Source organism: Cervus elaphus, chromosome 15 (assembly GCF_910594005.1).
Source record: "Cervus elaphus chromosome 15, mCerEla1.1, whole genome shotgun sequence".
NCBI lineage: Eukaryota > Metazoa > Chordata > Mammalia > Artiodactyla > Cervidae > Cervus > Cervus elaphus.
In genome coordinates, this window is record NC_057829.1 from 81,800,285 (window position 1) to 81,810,391 (window position 10,107).

Consider the following 10,107-nt stretch of genomic DNA (forward strand, 5'->3'; position numbering starts at 1 on the left):
TGACTCATTGGAAAAGACCCTGATGCTGGGAAAGATTGAAGGCAGGAGGAGAAGGGGAAGACAGAGGATGAGATGGTTCAATGGCATCACTGATGTGATGGACATGAGTTTGAGTAGGCTCTGGGAGTTGGTGATGGACAGGGAGGCCTGGTGTGCAGCAGTCCATGGGGTTGCAGAGTCGAACACGACTGAGCAACTGAACTGAAATGAACTTATGAAAAAATGATTTTTAAAATTGCTATCCCTAGTGTCTACTTTGTAACACTGTTTCCTCATCTTATTTTTAAATATTAAAAAAGGGTTTGGCATTTCCAAACCCTTAAAATTAAGGGGTAAACCTTTAAACCCTTAAAATTCAGACGAAAAATGCTCTCTGAAAGGCCAAAAAGGAAAAGAAAAGGTGAACGGAAGTGCATTAGTGCACACAAACTCACACATGCTCACATGAGGCGTGACCACGGTAAAGAATCTGCCGGAAATGCAGGAGACAAGGGTTCTATCCCTGGGTGAGGAAGATCCCCTGGAGAAGGGAATGGCTACCCACTCCAGTATTCTTGCCTGGGAAATCCCATGGACAGATGAGCCGGGCGGACTACCGTCCATGGGATTGCAAAACGTCAGACACGACTGAGCTACTAACAGAATAATACTGGGTTTTTTGAACAATTGTACCGCAACCCATGCCCCACTAAGTGTGGTCCCTTCAGTGTGGTCCTGCAGACGTTCTCCTGAGACAACCGCGTGCCACCACTGCTCAGACCTTTTGAGAAACCTCTTCTTGGATATATCTAACAGCAAACAGTGTGGACATAATTAGTTTTAGAAAATCGCTAAAAGCTATTTGATGAAAAGTGGAATAATGAGGAGGGTGATACAGTAGTGAAATGCTAGTGGTGGGACACAGCTCTAAAATAGCTGGGCCAATTTACTCTTGAAAATGACTTCATAAGAATCCACATTTGGGAAGAGGATTATGGGTGACTAGTTTTTAAGATGAGCATATTCTTCCCATTTTGGATATATAAAATCTGGCACGATTAAAAGAAATTCACTTTATGAAAGCAAAAAGTTACATTACTGAAGTTTATGGCCATCATATAACATACAAATGTTCCTTGGTACTTGTAAAAACAATGGACATTTTGTAAACTACTCAGTTGACTTAGAATTCAATGAAAAACATTTACAAAATCATTTTTTAACCCAAGCCTAATTGATATTGAAAAATACAAAAGTTTTAATGATTTCAATTAAACGTCTTCTGATTATTCCTCTACACATATAAACTAATCTCCAGAATGCTTTTAAAAATTATAAAACCCAACCAAGAAAGTTAGCAATCTTCAAAAGATAGATTATCTATCAAGACGTTCCCATTTACCATTTCCAAGTACCATTTGATCAGCCATCAAGTTTCACCTAAAAGTTATTTTATAGCTGTTCTGTATGTTGTTGAGATGTTTAAAAATGGTGGTAAACACGTAAGAAATTCATCTGACAAAATACAGGGACTGTAGATCATGTTGTTCTTGCTTAAATTTTAGTCAGAAACTTTTCTGAATCACTGCTTCTTAGATATTCATTGACCAAGTTCTCAGAAAGTGTACTTTGGCTCACCAGTTTCATATTTTTATCAGATATTGAAGGAACATTAAATGTAGAAAAACTTATGGTTACCAAGGTGGGGGGAGGATAAATTGGGAGATTGGGAGGGACGTATACACACTACTATATAAAAGCACTAATAAGAACCTACCATATAGCACAGGGAGGTCTACTCAGTACTCTGTAATGATCTATATGGGAATAGAATCTAAAAAAGAGTGGATGTATGTATAACTGATTCACTTGGATGTACATCTGAAACTAACACAACACTGTAACTCACCTGTAATCCAATAAAAATTAAAAACTAAACATTACATGTTTGTTTTTGTACCCTAAACCAAAAAAAAAAAAAAATGCTGAAGTAATATACAAAGTCAAAACTCAGATCTTGAAGATACTTGGGGTAGAAAAATACACGTGTGTATACACAAATGAGGCTGATTCCCTGGTGGCTCAATCAGTAATGAATCTACCTGCAATGCAGGAGACCCAGGTTCGATCCCAGGGTCAGAAGATCCCCTGGAGAAGTGAATGGCAACTCACTCCAGTATTCTTGCCTGGGAAAACCCACGGACAGAGGAACCTGGTGGGCTACAGTCCATGGGGTCACAAGAGCCAGATACGACTTAAAGACTAAACCACTGCCACCATACACAAATTAACTTGTATCTACACATGCACACTTAAATGAGTTTGTAAGCAAGCTGAGAGCAGTGAGGACTGTTGGCCCAGCAGCTGGATAAATGCACCTTAGTCTGCACTACCCTTCTCAAGAGTAGGCAGTAGTTCCACACAGAGATCTGGCAATTGTCAGACAGACCCAAAGTTTTAAGCCCATAAAAAGGAGTTACTTTTATAGGGAGGCAAATACCACGAATTTCTGGTTATCAGTCTTGTTAGGTGATCTCTACTGATAAAGACAGGAGAATCTACTAACAGTACTTATTTTTACATGCTTCCAGTCATAAATACCAAAATACTTTCTTTAATAAACTGTTAATCCCACACATTTATAAAATGGGCTATCAAGTGACACTTTGGATTGGGGTCCATGTTTTGAAGGGATTTATAGATACAGGTGAAATTTGTTGCCAGGCACTATTTGCAACCTCAAACAATCTTGCCAGCTGAGACCATGTCTGTTCTCAGCCACCACTACCCTCAACCTTTATAAGTCAGGGTCACCAGGTTTTTTTCACCCTTAACATAAACAGCAGTAAATTCTCCGAGGGCAAACATACCATTCTTGACTTTATAGGCTAAATGGATATGCAGCAACTGAGGATCAGACTGCTATCTGCTACATTTTGCACACATTGTCCTCCTAGTATTGTTGAGGTTGGTGGCCTAACTTAATTTCTTCACGTCTAATATTTTTATGCCACTGGCTAAGAAATGCCAGTAGACTAAAATCAGCTTAAGGTAGTTTAAGTCAAGAGGAAATTCACCAATAAGCCGACGACTTGCTGAGATCTTAACTCACCTAACGTCTTAAATAACTAAGTTCAGTTACATCAAATGTAGACCTGAGCAAGCAAAAACAATGGAAGAGTACTATTTCTCAGGAGGAGAAGTATCTAAGGACAGTCACCTAACAGGAAGAAAAGAGTAAATTTACACAGAGGATCTAATTCTGTCGGCGAGAAAATGAGAATATGTCGGAGAGCACTGACAAATTTGAAAGGAAAATAGTGGCTAGGCCCAAACCATAATCTTTCTCCAGTTTATCATTATTTTTTAGTGTGATCCATAAAATTCAAAAGTTATATACTTTATTGTGTTGAAAATACACAACGTAAAATTTTCCATCTTAGCCAGTTTTAACTGTACAGTTCAGCAGGGTCACATTGTTGAGAAACAAACCTCCAGAACATTTTCATCCTGCAAATACGAAACTATCCCCATGAAACATTTCCCCTTTCCCTCTTCCCTTCAGCTCCTGGTAACTTTCATTTTCCTTTCTGTCTCCATCAATTTGACTACATTAGATGTCTCACATAAGAGGAATTACAAAATTACACAGTATTTTTCTTTTTGTGACTGGCTTATTTCGCTTAGCACAACACCTTCAAGCTTTGTCCAGGTTGTAGCGTGCATCAGAATTTCCCTCCTTTTAAAAGGCTGAATAATATTCCATGGTATGTATATACATTTTGCATAATCCATTCATCCATCAACGGACACCTGAGTTGCTTCCATCTCTTAGCTTTGTGGATAATGCTGCTATAAACATGGGTGCACAAATATCTATTTGAGAATCTGCTTCCAATTTTTTTGGATATAGATCTGGAAATGGGATTACTAGGTCATATGGTAAATTCTATTTTTTAATTTTTTGAGGACTCTCCAGACTGCTTTTCATAGCGGTCACACCGTTTCATGTTCCCACCAACAGTGCACAAGTGTTTCAATTGCCCACATCCTTATCAATATTTGTTATTTTCTGGTTTGCTTTTTTTCTTTTGGATTAAAAAACAGAACTATTTGTGCTTTGGGGTTTCCCTGGTGGCTCAGACAGTAAAGAATCCACCTGCAATGCAGGAGACCTGGGCTCGATTCCTGGGTTGGGAAGATCCCCTAGAGGGCACAGCAACCCACTCCAGTATTCTTGCCTGGAGAATTCCCATGGACAGAGGAGTCTGGCAGGCTAGCTACAGTCCATGAGGTCGAGAAGAGTTGGACACGACTAAGCACATATACTGGAGAAGGCAATGGCAACCCACTCCAGTACTCTTGCCTGGAAAATCCCATGAATGGAGGAGCCTGGTGGGCTCCCGAAGAGTCGGACCCGACTGAGCGACTTCACTTTCACTTTTCACTTTCATGCATTGGAGAAGGAAATGGCAACCCACTCCAGTGTTCTTGCCTGGAGAATCCCAGGGACGGTGGAGCCTGGCTGGCTGCCATCTTTGGGGTCGCACAGAGTTGGACACGACTGAAGCGACTTAGCAGCAGCAGCAGCAAGCAGATATACGTTTTACATCTACAGTAAAGTTTTCAGCTTAAGGTAAGAATAAAAGTTGGGTAAAAAAAAAAAGGAAATAATTGTCTAAAACTTTTCAAAATTTTTAAATGTATATAGTCAACCAGATCATTGCTCCCAGAACTTAAAAATTTAACTCCAAATTATTTAGATATTTACTTTTTCTTTTGAACACCCCGTCCTTATGCTGATCGATCAAGGAAAAGATGAATAAGGGTTCATTCAACTGTGAACATAGGAACAGCTGCCAGTGTGAGACAGGGACGAGGGGGACATGACAGGAGTGGAGAAGGGAAGATTTAGATTTGCACGTAGATTGGCTTCCCTCTTGAAGATTTTCTTTGCAATCACTGCCACAAGCATGTTCATGAACACCAACAGGAGCTCTTGAAAAGAAGCTGACTTGCCTGTTCCCCAAACAGCTGAAAACTGAGGCTCCCACCACCAGCAGTAGCTACCTAGACCACCCAGATGAAGCTCTCAAGGGCCCACCTGACTTTGGCAGTGACAAGGTGAGAGGTCAGCAACTGTGCCTTGAATAAAAGAATGACCCATATTGCTTCCCAAAGCAATGTATTTCCCTTATTAATAGATCTAACCAGACTGCTGCTCCAGTTTTGTACACCATGCCCCTATTTCTCTTCTGTCCCTACTTTACCATCATTATCTGCCATTGTTGTTATTCAGCTGCTAAGTTGTGTCCCACTCTTTGCGACCCCACGGACTGCAGCAGGCTAGGCTCCTCTGTTCTCCACTATCTCCTGGAGTTTGCTCAAATTCATGTCCATTGAATCAGTGATGCTATCCAATCATCTCATCCTGTCACCCCCTTCTCCTCCTGCCCTCAATCTTTCTCAGCATCAGGGTCTTTTCCATTGAGTTGGCTCTTCGAATCAGGTGACCAAAGTATTGGAATTTCAGCTTCAGCAGCAGTCCTTTCAATGAATATTCAAGACTGATTTCTTTCCAGATTGACTGGTTCGATTTCCTTGCAGTCCAAGACTATCAAGAGTCTTCTCCAACACCACAGTTCAAAAGCATGAATACTTTGGTGCTCAGCTTTCTTTATGGTCCAACTCTCACATCCATACATGACCACTGAAAAAACCATAGCTTTGACTAGACAGACCTTTGTTGGCAAAGTAATATCTCTGCTTTTTAATATGCTGTCTAGGTTGAAAGACAGCAGGTAGATAGTGTTTCTTCCAAGGAGCAGGCGTCATAGAGGGTAAAAACAAACTATTTAAGATCATACAAATTAGGCTAGTGGTTATCTTATGGGGAAAAGTGGAGGTTACAGACCAGATAAAAAGGAGTGAAGGCTTCTGGGGTGCTGTGAATGCCTCTTTCCCAATCTTAGTGGCACTACATGAATGTGTATGCTCAAAACTCAGAGTTGTGCACATGTGTGTACCTTTCTATGTCCTAACTTTTTAAAGGATATATTCCAGGTAGGAAGCTGTAGTATTCCAGATGAAAAAAGATGGTAGGTCAAACTTGGCTTAAGAATAGAGAGCAAGTGAAGACAAAATTTATAAATTGAGATGTATTTTTTTTTTCTGCTTTTGCATTTTGTCTCGTCTCTGTAGGTCTAATAAAAGCACCAGCAAATTGAATGTCAAGACAACGTATTTGCTTGAAAAGTTTAGTTGCTCAGTCGTATCTGACTCTTTGCAACCCCGTGGACTGGAGCCCACCAGGTTCCTCTGTCCATGGAATTCTCTAGGCAAGAATATTGGTATGGATTGCCATTTCTTTCTCCAAGGGATCTTCCCAACTCAGACACATTGCAGGCAGGTTTGCTTGAAAGAGGTAGTAAATTTCAGTACAGCTGTAAATTCCTGGGAGTAAACACAAGTAATTTCCAGACATATTAGAATTTAAAAGCTTTGTGTTTGACAGCACTAGATTCAGGGCACTTTTTTTATTTTAAACCTTCTATCCATTATGATATTATGCTTTATAGATTTTCTAGATAGTCCCATACCTTGTCAGGGCACATTTAAGACCCGACCAAGTGAAGGGCTTGCTTGAGGCTTCCCTGGTGGCTCAGATAGTAAAGAATCCGCCTGAAGTGCAGAAGACATGGGTTTGATCCCTGGGTCGGGAAGATCCCCTGGAGGAGGGAATGCCTTGCCTGGAGAATTCCATGGACAGAGGAACCTGGCGGACTATAGACTGAGTGACTAGCAGTTTCAGTTTCAATACCTAATCAAACTATAAATATAGACTATAAGGCATTACCCTTTGTGATAGAGGGCAGATCAAATTTTAAAGCAACACAGTATTTTAAATGTACACGCACAGGTGATACCATGAAAAATCAACTTTTAAAATTACCTCCTGTTTTCCTACAAATCTTTTACAAACTAATTTTCACTTAAGCAATTTAAGAAATGTCCTTGTTTATCAGTATTGCTGAAGCACACAGACTTTAGATGTCTATGATATATATATAGCAATTATATACATATAAATAATTGCTACTTCAAGAATCTCAGCTATGTCACTTCCTATGGTCATTTCCAAGTAGTCTACTATACTCAGATACTGCCTGCCTAGGAACCCAATTCTGCCTTGCTGGTAGCCCCTCTTCTGAGAAAATGTTCCCCAACCTGATACCATGGCCTGGTATCACTCACATTCTTGAAGAGTAGTTATGGTCCCTACTGGTAACATTACCATAAGGTGTACATTCTAGTCACCTTTGAAAGATGCGTAACACTATTTTGGGTAACAATCATAGTAATCATGCACTCTAAAATAGTCTGCATTTTATCAAGCACTTGGTTGATTCTGATCAAGGTCTACTCATACAGTGTTCTAAGAGGGAGACTAAAATATTCATTTGCTTTTACTTCCTCAATCACATTCATGCAATGAACATCTACTGACTATCCTCCATGTGCCAAATATTGTTATTTAAGTCCTAGGATTTGTGTGGCTATCAGAAGGTCCTTGCCCCCATGCAGCTTACATTCTAATGGAGGGAAACTGAAGTATCCAAAGATAGAAAAATAGTGAGGCAACCTGGGAACAAGGTTATCCATTAAAAGATTTCTGGTTATGACAAACTAAATATGGATTTTGAAGGATATCTTAATCCCATTTTACTGAAAATGCTCAAAGGCAATATTTTAAAACAGCAGCAGGACTTCCTGGTAGTCCAGTGGATAAGACATCAAGCTCCCAATGCAGGGGACCTGGGTTCAATCCCCAGTTGGGGAACTAGGTCCCACATGCTGCAAAGAAGACCTGGTGCAGCCAAATAAATAAAAATAAATAATTATTTTTAAAATACATTAATAAAACAGCACCAAGTGCCCAACATTCTAATACACACACAGGTACAAAAATAAAAATACACATTAAGGGAAGCTGAAATGATCAAGGCCAGTAAATAAGACAAATAAGTTGGTAGTATTTTATTTTCAATAACCTGGTTCAGTCTTCTTGACAAAATGTGCAGAGTGTATGCTACCATATTAAGTGTCAGCACCCAAGTGCTGACATCATGCATGGCTTACTACACCTGCCCACGACTGTCTTATTCCCGTTAACACTCTTCAGAATCAAGGGCCTCTCCCATCTTTATTACTCTAGCCACCATTTCTTTCCCAATCTCATTAACCAGATAACCAAGGATGAATGGGGCCCTATACCAAAATATTAATATAACCTATCCAATTTAGTTAAGAATGTTCTTCCTAGTCCTCTTCAAAAAAGACTAAAGTTATTAAATGTTTTGTTTAGCTAAGACCTATGAATTGGCTTTCTTTTCATGAGCAAAAGCAATCATATACTCCACATATGGAACAACTCAACTCACAACTCTTAGCCAGTAAAGTGAACTGTGAAAATCTGAAATTTATATGGTATTAGTATCAATTTTCAGAACAGGCACAGTTGCATATGGCTATACCTTTCATGCCCATTTCGTCCAGATGGTTTTGTGGACTTCTCTGCATTGGTGTATTGAAACCCAAGGAAGAAAGATACAGGAACAAAAGGGAAAAAAACATCATGGTCGGGAAAGTTAGGATACTAGTTATACATAGGAAAACCTGGTTTACCTCAAAAAAACAGTTCTGCAGAACCACCTGATAACAGGCTGTTTGCAAACTCGTGTCAGTTCACAAGGGTGACTCAGAGTCAAAACAGGAGGTCCACGGGCAAACTAAGCCCAGTTGCAAAATCAACAACTGGACGGCTTGACCCCAAGAGATTACTTTTCAGTGTAAAACCATCCTGGCTTTCTTCTGACAGCTATCCAATTGCAGTTCAGTTTTAGTCATGTCTGGTTAACTTTTCAAGCTGACTTCAAAATATTAGATGTGAATCACTTTCTCAGAGGAATATCTCAAAGACACAATGGTTACTGGATTTTGAAAAATGCAACCATCTAGAAAAGTGAAAATTCAGCATTATGTATTAGAACTGAGTTGGAACACTAAGGGATTCATTTATTGCACATGTACCTTTCATCACCTGTTACCCTAATTGACATTGTTCAAAAGCCAAATTTATGTTTGTTACGTGAATTAATCTATTCCTTCAAACAAAAGTCTAATTTAACAAAAGGGTGACTATTAACACCCCCTTTTTCTAAGACAAATACATATAATTCCCCTTTCTCTATTTTCTAGATATAAACTGAATCTTCTTCACATTTGGGCAATTCTAAAATTAAATTATTCGTGCCCCTCAAAGAGATATTTATACAAAGTACCTTGTGAATTATAGTTTCTAGTTTATCTGCAGATATTTAAAAATAGCCCCCCTCCCAAAATAGACCCAACTGAGGTAGGCACAAGCCTAGGTTTCATATGGCATTTAAATACCACACTAATTAACCACAACTTGGAATGACACATTTTTAAAATGTCATAATTATTCACATAATTTCCTTATTTGAAAGTGGAAAAGATGGTAATACAATCTGTAGTGATCTATCTGAACATAGTAAGTAGGACAATTTATTACTATACACAGAATGCTTATTAAACAAAACCCACTCATTTGAACCTCTGAAGGCTTTATATAAATAGTAAATGTCTAAATCATTTCTGTATCTTTTCAATACACACTAAAAATGCAAATTCAATGTTTATAATGTATTCAGTAGAAGCACAAATGCTGATTTTTCAATGAATAGGTAAGATATAATTTGGGCACACCTGTTAGAAAGGTGTTTAGACAATTTACTAAATTCTTTTTCTGCTTTTTCTGTTTATTGAGCATAATCTTTACTCATAACACTACCAAAGATCAATCCAGAAATGGTAAACTTATGGTCCCCATTACTTGTGGACTCATATAATGAGATTTTACTATATTAATAATCAACAGAGATGGTTGGATGGCATCACCAACTCGATGGAAATGAGTTTGAGCAAGCTCCAGGAGTTGGTGATGGATAGGGAAGCCTGGCGTGCTGCAGTCCATGGGGTCGCAAAGAGTTGGACACGACTGAGCGACTGAACTGAACATTCAACAGAACATACGCTTTTAGAAGG